This window comes from Schistocerca serialis, chromosome 11 (genome assembly GCF_023864345.2).
Source record: "Schistocerca serialis cubense isolate TAMUIC-IGC-003099 chromosome 11, iqSchSeri2.2, whole genome shotgun sequence".
Classification (NCBI taxonomy): domain Eukaryota; kingdom Metazoa; phylum Arthropoda; class Insecta; order Orthoptera; family Acrididae; genus Schistocerca; species Schistocerca serialis.
The window spans coordinates 136,768,686-136,784,090 of record NC_064648.1 but is presented as its reverse complement, the minus strand read 5'-3'; the positions used below and the strand labels follow the sequence as shown (position 1 = coordinate 136,784,090).

General features: G+C 44.4%; 1 protein-coding gene across 1 annotated transcript in view; it reads left to right on the top strand.

The window, feature by feature from the left end:
- Positions 1 to 563: 563 nt before the first annotated feature.
- Positions 564 to 15,405, top strand: part of LOC126426537 (ankyrin-3-like) — a 305,624-nt gene continuing 290,782 nt past the window's right edge. Inside the window, exon 1 of the mRNA XM_050088440.1 lies at positions 564 to 651. The gene's annotated coding sequence lies outside the window, so the exon portion shown is untranslated. The remainder of the gene's footprint in view (positions 652 to 15,405) is intronic.

Here is a 15,405-nt window from a genome sequence, read left to right as displayed (position 1 = left end):
TGGCCCACACGTTGAGGGTAAATGTGTGTCGTGCTCAGTGTAACTTGAAGTTAAAGTAGTACGTGAGCCCAGGCACCGATGACCTCAGCATTGATATCCCTGTAACGTTCTTTAACGACAACTTGTCACACTCGTCCGTCATTTCTGGAGTAGGAAATGATCGATACGAATCGCGAAGCTCGCGCGTAAGTCACTGGCACTCAGCACGATGACGGAAGATGTTGTGTTCACACCTCTCCTCGTCCCGTGACCAAAATGCAGCGTCTTTGTTCCATCTTTGCGTTGACCAAAAGCGGTACTGGGAATTCGGTTGACGAAATCGGGTTTTTTGGGGCGCCAGGCGAAGGGGGTGCGTGTTGCCAGCTGTATAGCGCGGTTCGAGATAACTGACTGTGGCGTGGATGAGACACAGGCGGTCCGGCAGTGCCGACACAGACGTAGACGCCCTGCTGCAGCCGTTCCCTCGCCTGCCGCGCGAGCTGGCAACGCCGCCCCGTGACGTCAGTGCAAGGGGGGGGGGGGGCAGCCGGCTGTCTGTCTGTGCGGCCCAGTTGTGACGCAGCAGCCTGGAGGGAAGCAGCGTGCCACGTTGTCCTGCCTACCCAGACAGAGCTTGTGTACCTTGTGTCTGCACGGGAATACCACAGAAAGGTAAGGCAGGAATTTATGGGAGCGGCGGATGTTTTGCACGCTTTTGTGTGGTTTTTGTCTCGTAACTCACTGCTCTGGTCTAATACTTTGTCTTACTTTGAAAAATTACGACCGCTACGAACAAAGGGGGTGGCTAACAGTGTGTTAAATTACCGTTTTGAGTGTTCAGTGATTTATTGGTCGTTACTTATGGCCTTGCTCCAGTCTATGAAAGCTTGAGCGAGAATAACGTGGAACGAATGGAAAATAACGCCACATTCAGTCGGCTAGTGTAGATTTCCACGGTATTCACGTACAACAGGCATTTAAAATGAAAACCTCGCGTTCTTGATTATGTTCGTAGGACGCAAGTTTACGAAAACCATCAAACGCAGAACTTTGCAGTAAGCGAGTTTTAGTGCGACAAGGCGTGTAGCGGCTTGCAGGCGTGGCAGAAATTTATTTTTTAATGTTTCGCATAATGTGGCGGAATTCAGACATCTGAAATGTTGTCAAGATGTACTCATTCAGAGGTATAATCTTAAATTGCGGTTGTCACACAGTAAGAGAAGTACCGCAGTTGGAAACATTGCGCGTCGCGAGGTAACGTGACTAAGGGCGCTGAAATACGCGGACGTTAGTCAGACAGTATTTCAGAATGAGGGCAGTTACCGACTTCCAAGAAACTGCACTCAAGACTACAAAAACTGGAGAGATTTTTCCGCTACCCCCCCTGCTCCGGCCACGTTGTCGCTGTTCATGGAGTCAACTTAGGCATCAGATGCTGCAGACATATCCCCACACCCCGTAGGGTATCTGCAAAAATTACATCGTCGTACGGCCCATATATCAGTAGACATGACGTGTCAAAAATTTAGACGCGCGATAAACGGGCTTTTCTTTAAAAAGCAGCGCAAATTAAGCAGACTGTTTACCCAGTATTTCGGAATGAGCAGTTGCTTTCGAACACACATTAAGAACAATTTCAAACCGTGTCTAAACTTTATCTCGCTTACATGCTTAACGTCAGATGTTACACACGTAAACTTGTCTGCAAAGTAATGAGACGTCGGAAGCTGTTTCGTGCGTGGGCGTTGCGGATCCTGAAGTCCGTTCGCGAATCACAACTCGTGGCGTGACGCCGACACGCTTGTGGCGATGAGACGCAGCACTCGCGTTCATTTCAGTATTTTCACAATTTTCTGGAATTAAGGTTACGGTCAACGAGCAATCTGTAGCTTTCCCCAACACCCTCATTACACAGAGGCGTAGTAGTTGGCGAATTCTTGAGAATTTATCGTAATGTTTGTGCTTCACGAAATAAACATTTCGTATTTTTCATCGCTCTGTCACGTCTCCTCGTTTGTGATTTGCTGATGAAATTTTTTTTAGCACTCTACAACGCTGCATCGCTTTGTTTGGCTGTTCTCGTCTTACTATTTGTCTGATGAGAGAGCCCGGTGTGTCGACAAAGCAACGCGTCAGCGATCTGTGAGGCGCGCCGTGTTGTGTGCGGCCTGCGCTTCAGTCGTGTATTATGTGAGGGAGGAATGAATGTCGGTGATTCTGACGCCATCACTTACCAGCTTCATTTGACGTTGAAATGACACGATTAAAGTGCAGTGTAGATTTCTATGTGCAGGCACTAATGGCGGCAGAACCTAGATTTAATTTGTGCCATTTCCAGTGCAACAGTTGCGAGAATCGAGGTAGACTTGTTGTTAGTTTCCGTCAGAGGTCTGAATCACGTCAAAATCATAACATTTGTGGGGGCATTTGCTAATTGTTTGACAGAAACCTACAGTAAACATTATTTCGTTTAGCCAGATACTGTTACAGAAGCCTTACCCGTTATTGATGGTAAGTCACAGTTTCGGAATTGTCGGTGGCCACTGATGTCGCATTTACAGACATTTCGGCATGAAGACGACCCGTCTTGAAGAGTTCAAAAATGCCATGTGTCAGACTGCACATCGTCGTAAAACGCAAATTTGAATACCAAAACCATAAAATTGACAATTTTATCTTCGGAAACAGGTAGATCAACATGACTGTTCAGTGTGCTCCCCTCATCCACTGCCAGCAAAGAACGCGTGACGTCACGGAAAAGTGACTGTCGTCACACGTGATGGACAGGATCATTTGATAAAAGTTGCGCGAATTTTATGTATAATAAGTAACCCGGAATCGGTGCTGTAAATGCCCTTCACTTTCGTGACGTGGAACTATGTGTGGTGGTTTTCGTATTTATACTCGCCTATCACAAAATATACAACGCAATTGATGCACGCCGTATTAGAGACCTGTTCAAAACGTGTCGTGTGTAGCGAGATAAGATTTGCTGAATTGTAGAAAACTGCGGCGTTCACGGATGAACAGTAGCGGAAGCCAAAACAGTTTCCTAAGAAGGCCTCCATTTAATCGCGAGTGTGTGGAATCAGCTCTTTAGGTCACACACAGATATCCAATAATAAGGGTGTAAGGTCACTCGTGACTTGGGAATGTGTACAGTGTTTCCGGGTGCTTTCAGTTCATTAGGTGTTCCGTCCACCAGTAAAATGTGATAGTTGCATAAAATTTCTCACTGTGGTGTCTCACAGGATACTTGGGCTGGCAGTAAACGTGACTCAACGTGGAGACGGTGGCGAGGTGTCGCCCTGACACGTGGCTGAGGGTAGCCTGCGTGCAGGAGGAACCGTGCTGTACCGGTGTGCCGACATTCGCCACGATTTTAGCTGCTCCGAAGGGTTGGGTCCCTTGTCTCCCCCTCCCCCTCACCCCACCGCGTAGTAAAGGTACTTACTGAGCCTTTCCGCTGGTTTACTTAACACAGGACCAGAATCTCTTTCGAGTTTCCGCCACATTTATGGGGTATCAGTTCCGTCTCTTATTAATTTATTTGGTACGAATCTCTCGAGTGCTGTTGATAACATTTCTTTGACCTTTAAGCCTCATATGGTCTTCACTTACATAGTTTGGAAGGATTGGGGAGTGTCTCTTAGAAAGAAGTCTACCGAATTTTTAGCAGCTTTTATAAATAGATATATTTCGCCTTTAGTTTCGGTGAATTTTTTTTACGGAATTGATCCTCGCTATGACTGTGTGTTCACTATCCCTCTATCCGTCGTGATGCTCGTGATTATTTGTGGCGAAGAGGTCAAGTGTGTTTTCGTAACCATTTACAATTTGAACGGCCTCGTGGACTAATTGTTAAAAATAATTTTTAAAAAAAGCATTAAGAACAATTACGCAAGTTGTTTTCTATCTACAATAGCGTGTGAAAATGTATTTTTCTCAACATACGGAAGGTAGATTGAAGTGATTGCCAACTATAACTGTATGAGTAGGGTACCTATTTGTGATGACTCAAGTTTTCTTTCAACTGTTCAGCAATTGTTTCGTCTGATACCGGGGGTTGGCAAAAGGAGCCACTTATTAATTTATTCGGGTTGTCGAATATAACCTTTGCCCACACTGACAGGAACTATCTGCTTCAGTGTCACTTGTGAGTTGGAAAAGGCATTACATTATTTTTCCTTACGTTGTGCTTCTTGTTTCTGTTCTAGTGTAGATCATTACAATTACGGTTTTTCCCTCCAAAACCTAGGATGTTTTCTCTGTGACTCTGTAAATACCAGAGGTAAACAATGCAGAACAATGTACGTTACAAGCATAGCATTCTGTATTACTACAGTTCCTTATCTCTAACATTTTAAAAATGTACGTAGACTTTAGATGACATGTCAATCATAGAAGTTCTTATCTCTATTTAGTAGCGTATTTTCAGTCATGTTTTGAACATTGTCCCGCTACACTTTATTAACTAATGTTTCGCCGCAAGAGATATCGGATTTTAGAGAGTAAATTAATATGGAGTATGTCGTTCTTTTCAAACTTTCACATACCTATTTCTTCTTTCCTTATTGTCTTTTGGGCATGCAGTTTTAGTAATTAAAGTAGGCACAAATGCAGCGATCAAAAAGAAATGATTAGCTTACATTCGCACTCTTTTACATCTTTCTGTCCTTGTTGTTCCCTTGGCGATGGACTGTCTCTATCTCACTATCTGAGTTAATCGTCGGTATTGCTTTCGTTTCCCAAAAGTTATAAATGTTGCGATTTCGGAGAAGAAGCTCTGTATTTCCCCAAGATGTCGATGAAGGAGGTCCCTTATGTACTGGTTGTATTGAGTAAGATGTGGAGACAGCGGTTCGAAAGCGGACAGGAGTAGTACGAGGAAGGGCGTCCCTAACCTGAGGGATCGCTAGTCAAGCTAGTCAAGTGTTGCAAATGTCCAGCGTGGCAAATGTCCGTCATTCGCTGTACCACTGTGTGCTTGTAGTCTGAAGTTCAGCCACTCGCAGAGGTCCATCGTGGGCTGTGACTGCTGTATGGCAGCGAAACTTGGTATGCTAATGCGCCCTTGGGGAACCGATTTACACTGGAAAGAAATGTTCCCATATCTAATGCATTGGGAACGGAGTGTGGACAGGAAGGGACAAACGAGTGAGAGAGGCAGAATGTCGATATTATTAACCGCCACTTGCAGAACTTGTTCAGTATGATCACCGGAGACTTCCGCGAGGTGTTGCACAGTGACAGATTCGCACCTGGTATTGGAATTGATTTCCTCCGGCGCCAACTGGTTTCGCGTTAACGCTTCAGCATGTCTACAGTGTTTCGCTGCCTTACCATACTCGGACCACAGTGGACTTGGGTCAGTAGCAGCATTTTACTTACAAGCACCCGGTACTTGAATGTCTCAGACGGAGAAAAAACGGTTCGTGAAAATTTCGCTGTCGCCTTGGTGGCCCATGCGGTCATAAACCATTTAGTAGTTAATCAGTTTAAAAAATCTGCAGTTTTCTCAGACTTCCGTCGTGTGTTTCACTTTTCTCAAAGCATCAAGGCTCTGCAAGTACCCGTATTTCCAGTACAGGCGGCTGCCTAAACTGGAGCAGCTCGCAGCTGCTGATAGCGGCCGTCGACATTGACCCGTGGCGTAATGGTGTGCTGCGTGACGTCACACACACGGATACAACAGAACGCGTGGCTGCTATATTATTTTTTGTAAAGTGTGTTGTGGAGAAGTGATGCGTTGCTTAGCCAGAGTTCTGGTACAGGTTGTCAGGTTACAGTATGGTTGTCACTCAGCGGAGCCAAAGAAATGGAATGTTACAGTAACAATTTTTGTGTGGCACGTATTTCACGCATGTTAGCTTTCGAAGAGTGTTCTATGTCCGTTTTGGTGATGCACAGTTGGAATCGGCAGGTTCAGTGCTGGGCACCGCTTGTCCCTGGTGTGGAGGCAGGTCCACACCTGTGCAACTTTGCGTGTGCGAGAGACGCACGCAGCCTGTGCAGTCTGTGCAGCCGGCCAGCCGCGCACGTGAGCACGGCGCCCCGCGGCAGCCCCCACTCTCCGGACGAGTACAGACCGCGCTCTCCCGTGCACGGATTTTCTTGTCTGTTTTTTGTACTGCGTCTCACTGTTACGTTGCTGTGTTTCGCGCCCTTTCAAATTTTCGCAAGCCCATTGGCCGAGTGGTCTAAACAGAAACAAAATGGCTCTGAAGATCATCGTGCATACATACCTGTGACGCGAGTTCTCGGTAACATCCATTATGGCCTCTACTTTGTGTAATCAGTGATAGAGTGGCCTTCTGCTAATATTTCAAGTTCATTTGAGTCAGCCACAGTGCAATGAAACCCTATTTTAATCGCTAGATTTTCGAAAATAAACATAAAGAGAAACAGGGCTGTACTAGAATTATAAACATTATGACTTAAATATAGGAGACAACCGCAATTACGACACACACAGTTTACACAAACCCGTGACCAGTTTCAGATTTTCAAACATCCATTGTTAAGTGCTTTTGCAAGCTGGTCAGTACTTGCGTTAACCGCCTACGGCCAATCCAGCGATGCCAAATTTCGTCGTTTAGGTAGCAACAAACATCGATGCTCCCTGAAGGAATGAGTAGTCCAAACAACCACAAGTGCAACATATCGAGGTAAGATGTACCCGCCACAGTTGTCTCACAGTATTAAAACGGCCCATTCAGCTTCGCCTGTCACACTGCACAGGATACATTAACCCTCGGCGAATCTCCTACATGCACCGAAATTTGGTGAGGATTTTCAGTACGGCACACGCTCACATTGCGGGGATAAACTTTTTCAGAAAAGTGTTAGTTGCTTTGTCGCTGAATATCAGCGTGGGGGCGAAATGTCCATCCTCAGTTGCTGCCTCCAATTTGGCGCAAATCTGAAGGCGCCGGCCGTAACAGTCCGCTTTTAATTGTTGTAAGGGATCCAGACGGTACGGTTTGAAGTGTAACCGCCGACGCACTGTCTTCCACACACTTTGCTGCGGTGTTAAGAGTTCGTGGCTTTTGCGTGCTGTTGACTTGTGTGGACTGCGTACAGAAATCTCGTTCAGACCCCCACCCCCTTACACAGTTTTTTGCAGCTGCCACATTTGGTCAAATACCTCGCATGTTCCAATACCTCGCATGTTCCAACACATGAAAAGTCTTGCGTTGTCGGCATTTTGGCAAGGCGCTGAATTCGTAATGGCATGCAATCATATTCGTACACTTAATACTTCGGAAAAATTCGAATTCTGGAAACGAGTGAATCGTTGATGGTAGCCCTCTGTTCCGCCTTTTACCCGTCGTCTTTAGTTTCTACACCAGTACGGTGCTGAGCAGCTCAACTCATGATATCGATCCCCTTGCTCATTTTACACAAGGCCAAGAAGTCTTTAAATTCTTAGTCAGTCTGGTTGACAAGATTGCATTTACGAATTATTTCAATAACGTACGTAATATCTGTACACGTAAATGCGCCTCCAAGAACACGTGCGAAATGTTAACCATCAAAGTACTTCTGTGCCCTTACAATTAATCACTGCTGCGCCTAATTTTAATTCACAGAATCTGGTACTTTCTGAACACGCTTGGTTACACTTCATGTGCTGACTTGAATCCCAGTACATACACTGTGTACCTTAGTGTCGGGAATCTTTCCGTAAGCAATGAAAGATAATGTACGTAAATGAGTATATGCCTACTTCTATTGAACCCATATTACTCCTCTGTGGTACACAAGTTAATTATGTACGTACATGTAACCGATGCAGTTCCGCGTGTAACTGACGTATACAAAGACGCGGGTATCGTTAATACGTAGAGTGTAAGTGTTTGAATTCTAAAATTGGATGTAGAAGTTTGTTATGTGGCGCACAAACACCGAGAGAAGGTAATTAGCGACTCGGCCTGGAATCCAACCTGGGACGCTAACCACGGACTGCGGACACTGCTGCACCGACCGTGAACACGAGTCTGTCTAGGATACACTGTGTGGGGCTCACCACCTCTCTTTCCTGCTAGAAGTAGTCAGTGTTTCGAAATTCTTCCGTTCATTACCGCCTTAACAACGTCGAGTTTTGTCTCTGTAGAGCGGGGAGGGGGGGGGATGTGAGGATGTTCTACAAAACAAAAATCTACTCGCATTTTGACCTAGAACATAGGAATTTCTTCTCAGATGGGTCTCTGATAAGAGCCGTGCTGTCCGTTCAACGGAAACAACGATTGTGTTTTGCGGCATGGAATATCCGCTGACAAACTTCGGGGTCACGTTATTCTGTTTACACTTGTTTATAAATGAAATGGCCACGCTAGTACTCCGAATTGTGTAGGAAAATTATATTACAAATCTCCTACTTTCAAAAAGAAATTCATAGCTCAGATCCTCAATAACAGAATTGCGGAATTGTATACAAAGAAAGGTTGGTTAAACGAGAAAGTTTATTAGTTGTATCTTGAAATATCGATGCACTATTCGAAGTCTTAAAATTATCGAATAGATAATGATTTCATTGGTAAACAGAAAGAAGAAATCGCTGCAAGGCATGCGAAAAAACTGTCAAATTTGTCCAAGGGTGTTACCAGAGGTAACCAACAAGGATGTTCCAATAATACAGGTTTCACACGCACGTTCTGTGAGCGTGTTATTAATAAAACTTCTATAATGTTTTCAACAGCTAAGACCCAGTTACTGTCAAAAGCGCTGAAATTCAATATCGCACCTGCGATTAAAGAACCACACGTGGTAGACAATTTCATAGCAGGCCTTAAATTAGGTTTGGAGTGTACCAAAACGCCAAAGAATGTTCAAACGCGGTTAGGCTAAGAATTCTGTGAAATCTTGGAAAATGAATTGTCTGTCGCTCAATCAAAGCATTACGTTATAGACCGGTGAAAAGTATTAATGGTAAACTGGAGAATAATGGCGCCCTAGTTAGGAAAGCCGATAAGTGGAACTCGTTAATTATAGCTTCCAAAGCGGAATACATAGAAAAAACAGCCATTTTTCGATCAAAATGGCAGTACTTCCATCGAATCAGATCCTACTCAAGCGTTATAGAAAGAGATAAGAACAAGTTTGCAGAAAACCAATAAATTAATAGGAGTGTTTCTAAAGAAATGACTCCTGAATATGAACCCGAAGCCGCCCGTACTAACGAGACAATTCAAAGTTCACAAAAACTTCCATCCGATACGTCCGATCGTGGACAGTACAAATCGTACGTACCACAAGCTGGCTATCTGTTTACATTACAAAATTAAGGACAACTTCGCTTTCCAGAAAAATTACTTCCAGAAACTCTGTCGAATGGTAAATGAACTGAATAACGTAATCTGCCATGCCACATCCGAGCTGGCCCGCTTTGAGGTTTCCAGCCTCCGCACCAACGTACCTGTAGATCGGAGTTACACTTCCATAAGAAATTGTCAGATATTGAAATTGATGAGCTCATGAATCTCCCGCGCCTTGTTTTGAAATACAATTACTTTTCTTTTAAAGACAAAATATACTCACAACCGTACGGGTTAGCATTGGGTAGCCCTCTAGCAGGGATTCTTTCCAATATATTCATGGATACGATAGAATCTCAATTTTTTGTTAGTAATATATAGATGGCGGAGAAAATAAAGTTGTATGCCGAGGTACATGGATGATATTCCCTTGGTAATTGACTCATCCCAAGAAGACATAGATGAGATACTTGTACTGTTCAACGATCTCCACGAGAAAATTTTTGCTCTTGAAAACGAGTCACCCAGTATGACGTTGTAGATCTTAAGTTATCTGTAGTCCATGATCACATAGAATGTGACATCTTCATCTCCAGGAAGCATAAGTTTTCTGAGAATGTCATACCTGCCGATTCTGCACACCCGCTGCCGCATAAAATGGCACTTTTTCGTTCTAGTATACATAGGGCGATATCGATTCCCCTATCCGCAGAAGCCTTGGAACACGAACTGGCAACCCTTGAAACAACAGCCCGAAATAATGGCTACGAGCTTGAAATAGACGGCTCTATGACAGGAAAGTAAATAATAATGGGACTAAAAGTTCCGCGTTAGGTTATCGTGCTGGAAGTCAGTCCCTTCATAGGTAAAGTTTCATATTAAATAGGGCGTCTTCTAAAGAACCAGGTGTTCAAGACAATTTTGCCTACTAATAATAGGCTGCAGAAGAACCTGATTCACACTTTGAAAAAGCCTAAATTGTCGTTATCCGGAGTTTACAAGATTGCATGTGGCAATTGTCCGAAATTTTAGATCGGCCAAACAGGAAGAGCCTTACTAACGAGATGTAAGGAAGGAGCCTATCCCTACTAAAGTTGCAGATGCCAAGCGTGGTTCGACATTCGCTGAACACTTGGTGCAAACGGCTCACACACTCAACCCTCCGAATAATACTCAGCTCTTGCATTGCGAAGTTGCCGTACTACACGACAAAAAATAACCTTAACGACCAGCTGCAGCTGCGAAGCAAAAACTTTTTTGAAGGTGTTCAACCGTTATTCCATCCGCCATAATCGTAGGGAGTAATCAACATGTTTTAGCACTCCCGTTTTGCCGAATAGCTGGGATCATCCGGTATTTCAAACCCGTAGTTATCCCCATGCGGTCAAGTTCGATGTTTAGCTCAAATATGCTAGGTTGGCTTAAAATAGTAAACGCATTGGTCCCTTCACTTTTGACGTCCAACAAATTATTACAAATGTTAAGACAGTCGCTTTGTCTGTGCTCCTTACTGGACAACGTGTACGTCAACTTCGTTAGCCGCACCTGGTTGTTCATAAAATTTTAAGTTTAGCAGTACACGTTGGTACGAGTGTTAACACAGTGTGTCGCGCATGCGCTCTCGAGGCTGTGGACAGTACCAGTACAACGTCCGTTGCTGCCGTACTGCGGTCGCGGAGTGGGGCCGTGGCTGTTTCCCGGGTAAGTTATTACAACGTGGCGACGTATTTCTGTATTATAGTTTCTAGTTTCTGACGTTGCCCAGTATGAAGATGGTTGGGTTGTCCCAACTGAAACCTAGGTAAATCTAGGTAAACATTGCAACTGAGGCTGTTGTTAATTTCAAATTAATATTTATATAGTTGCTGACAGGGCCGCGAAATAATGAAAATGTTATAATAACCTCATCTCCTCTTCATTACTGCTCATACATAAGCAGTTTATTTTCTGGAGTTGGGGTTTCGGAGCGTCGTTGGTGGCTGCTCCACGCGCCGTGCAGGGCGGCGTGAGGCGCACACAGATTGTCCCTACAGCTGAAAGCAGCGTCGTGCCGTATTCGCGGTGCGCACTAAAGGCTGCCGACACAGACTGCCGCATATCGGCGGCCATATTTGTCTGCACGACATGCAGCCCGTCTTGTTCTCTGGAGTGCGTTAGCTTTTTTCACAAAAACGTGATACCTGGTTTTGGTAGTTATATGCGGACATCAGTTTGAAGAGGTACGGGCACAGACAAATTTCGAAATTACCGATACCGGCTGTGTTTCACACATAAGGACGACGTCGTTTTGAGATCTCGTGATACCAGAAGACAGGAATGTGCAGTTAGCTGCTGAGCTCGGAATAGAAATGAAAGAAAACTACAGGTTCCCCTAGAAACGTCCTTTCGTGCAAGAAATATAACTACGTCTTTGCAAAACAAAACGGAAGCTAATCCTACCGCTGATGAAGAAGAGAGCATACTTTTAAAGTGGGCCAAGCCATAGCTCCAGTCTCCTACTTACGCCGTGACAACAGTATTGTGGGAAATCGTAACCCATTAGTCTCCGTCAATGCACGATAATTCCAATTGCATATTCCAGTGTACTCAACGAGATTCTAAATCGAAATACAGTGATACGTAGTTCTGAAATAAATTCAACTCCATGTTTGCAATGTACGTGTTAATCCCATCTCCGGATCACACTTCAGTGCCCTTGAGAGATGCAGACACTCTCTTCTCACGATTACAGCTGTGGTAAACATTACCAAATGGTTTCGCGTTTTACGAACCCGGATTGACGTGAGCTGTAGAAGTTTGTGCGGCATTCGGGTTAGAGTTCAGATCCGGCCCAAATTTTCGTGTTTCGCAAACAGCGGCGGTCAGTCCGGAATCGCGAAATTCGAATACAGTACCCAATAAATGTAAAACTTGTTTCCCATCTACACGAACCTACCTTTATATATAGGGATATGTTTGTCAAGCCCTAACAACTTGTGTATCGGGAAAAAAGCAGAATAAATGGCGATTTCGTAAGTTTTTCATTACTGTGTTAGATGTTACGCTTGCACATGTTCTGTATAAAGGAGATAACGTCAAATGAATCGTTGCCACTGCCGGGTTGCTTATACTATTGTAAAACTTGCTGACACTTTAGTTTTGTGAAGCACGATGGATGAAGCTTGCGTATCTAGACACGTTGAAATTTGTGCCGTAAGGCGTGGACGGATACCTCAGCTGGCAAGAGTGAAGCTTCCACGTTGGCAACCTCATGTGGGGCGTAAACGTCTCAACAGCCAGAATACGAGGGTGTGGTTGACGCTTTGCTGATAGGCGCGGAGGCAAATACTCCGGCTGCGAGGCTGAAACACTGAGGAGACACACAGCCACTGAGAGAGAGAGAGAGAGAGAGAGAGAGAGAGAGAGAGAGCGGTCTGCCACCGGGGAAGGGCCGCCCGCCGCGGCCAGCCCCGGCTCCACAGAGGCTGGGACTTCCCCGGGCAGCTGGCGCAGTGCGGCCACACCCGCGGAAAAAAAGTACCTGTTGCTGTGGGGGAGAGGAGTGTGCGGCAGCGAGGCTGACGCGACGACGGAGCGCAGAATGGCCTTCGTGCCCCAAGTACCCTCCGCCACACACCGTAAAGTGTCATTGCTTAAAAGAGCTATTTTTGTTTCAATTAAATCTTAAGGTAGCTTTAGTAGCTTGCTAACTGTTGACTTTGCTTTAAAGTGACTTCACATTTTTTCACAAATTACAGAATGGTTCAAATGGCTCTGAGCACTATGGGTCTTAACTTCTGAGGTCATCAGTCCCCTAGAACTTAGAACTATTTAAACCTAACAAACTTAAGGACATCACACACATCCATGCCCGAGGCAGGATTCGAACCTGCGACTGTATCGCTGACGCGGTTCCAGGCTGTAGTGCCTACAACCGCTCGGCTACCACGGCCGGCTATTTCCTATTGTACTTGGACGAAACGTGAATAATTCATAGTCATACCAACAGTGTTTGACGGTATTTTGCGTGATACTTTAAAGTCCTCCAGGAATTATGTTGAATGACGAGCTGCGTTAGCGTAATGGTGAAGGTGCTTGGCTGCTAAGCAAAAGGTTCTGAGTTCAAACATTGTGCGGTGTTTAATATTTCCTTTATTTAAAAACAATATCGAAGTGTCTTCATGAATTTCATTCGTTTGAATGTAATTATTTGAAATTTCTAGTGGCAACTAAAATCGACTATACGGAAAGTATACGCTGTGGACTTTTGCCTCTGCAAACACTTCAAAATTTCGTGCAATGGTTTACTACACTTAATCTGCGCAATAACTGCGTTGAACATCGAAACAAAATCGTCAGTTATGGGGGAAGTTATCAGTGAAGATGATGTGTTAAAATCAAATTTTTGGGCCAGATAGATTATGTGAAATCGAATAAGTGTGTCAAAGCAGTGGGAACACCATGTCTGCACAGGCGAGCAGTGCAGTGATGACAAAATCGCGCACAGCGCGGAATGCGGGGAGCACGTCTCTGTAGCAGCGAAAGGGTTAATGCGGCTGTGGCGGCTTTACTTCATAAACTGCGCGCTCCCCCCTAAACGTAAGTTTGCCAACTATACTATGGCGCTGCTTCTTTTGGTGCGTGCAACTGGCAACGCAGCAATCTCCCGCGTCTGGGCGGGCATGCGCGAGCCGCCAAGATAAAAGAATTGAACTATACCACAAGTAGACACAATGAGGTTCTTCGTAAGCTATTGAGCTCTCTGGTCGCCAAATACTTGTTTAATGAGACACTTTCAGAATTCTTTCACAGTAGCTGTTCCAAAAATGAATGTTAAAATTATAGTGTGTTTTGGCAAGAAGTACAATTAAACCGGTCAACAAGACGAATGTGACCGTTACTCACAAAATAGTGATGCTTCTTCGAATTAGGAAAGGTTAACAATTGACACAAAAATAAACCGCCAATGCTGTTGGAATTGTGATTGAATCCCATAACCCATCAGTATTTTTAACACTGAGCGACTGGAATGGAAACTTTACAAAGTATTTTATTCCTTTTCTTCATCTGAGTAGTATTAAAATAATGACGAGCGTAGCCGTCGGGCAATACGAGACGCACATGCCATATACTGGTTACTGACTTAACGGCTTGCAAACTGACAATGCGATTCGCGAATAAAACGGTTGTTGCTGAGAAAAGTAAACAGTTGATAGGTGACAACACATTGCTCAGTGAGCTGAGAATAATGCGCGCGACAGGAATACGGCAGCTGGCCGTTTGTGCTTTGTGAGAGGAAGAGATCACGTCGTTCGAAAGACATCGCCATGTAATTAGATCTGCCTTCATTGGCAATACAGTTCAACAAGTTAAATACATCAAATCACCACAGACTTTCACGATACTCGTACTTTCGAAATAATACCGACCACTACTTCATTTGTGTAGACTGTTGTATAATTACTTTATTAATGCTGTGTGTGTGTGTGTGTGTGTGTGTGTGTGTGTGTGAGTGTGTGTGTGTGTGTGTGTGAGAGAGAGAGAGAGATAGAGGGATAGAGAGAGAGATAGATAGAGAGAGAGAGCAGAAGCATAAATGGTCATGAGTAAGCTATCGTTAAAAGAAATATGTCGTATGTCATAGTCCCGCTTTCCTGTTTGACGATGACAATTACCTTTTATTTGTTTTTCCTAGTTCCTACGCTTGGAATTGTCGTAATGCATGCGATCTAATGCGTAGGATTTGGGTCTAAGAATGTAGTCGCTGTCATGTTGACGCCAGGTACACCCAGCTGTGTAATGTCCCTGAGCTGTGGAAGTCATTCCTAAAGCTGAAGACAGCGTCGTGTTTTATTTCGAGGCTCGTCTAAATGCGCTCTGACCTGCAGCCACAGAAGATCGCGTATCCAGTGACATACCTACTGTTCTATGAAGTGAGTAAGCTTTATTTTGCAGTTGTTGCCGGTAGTAATACCTTGAATTCAGTATAAAGAGCGGCAAAGTAGAGACTAGTATTACAATTACATAGCCGCCCAGAACAAGGTTGTAACAGACAAAACTAAATTCCTTTTTCAGGAAGAAGGAAACATTCTGTTGCACACAGGTTTATACCGCGAAAGACAAAGTTACAATGAAACAAGTGTACTGACCTCGTTATTTCACTAACAAGCACTTGTAAGGGTCACATGTA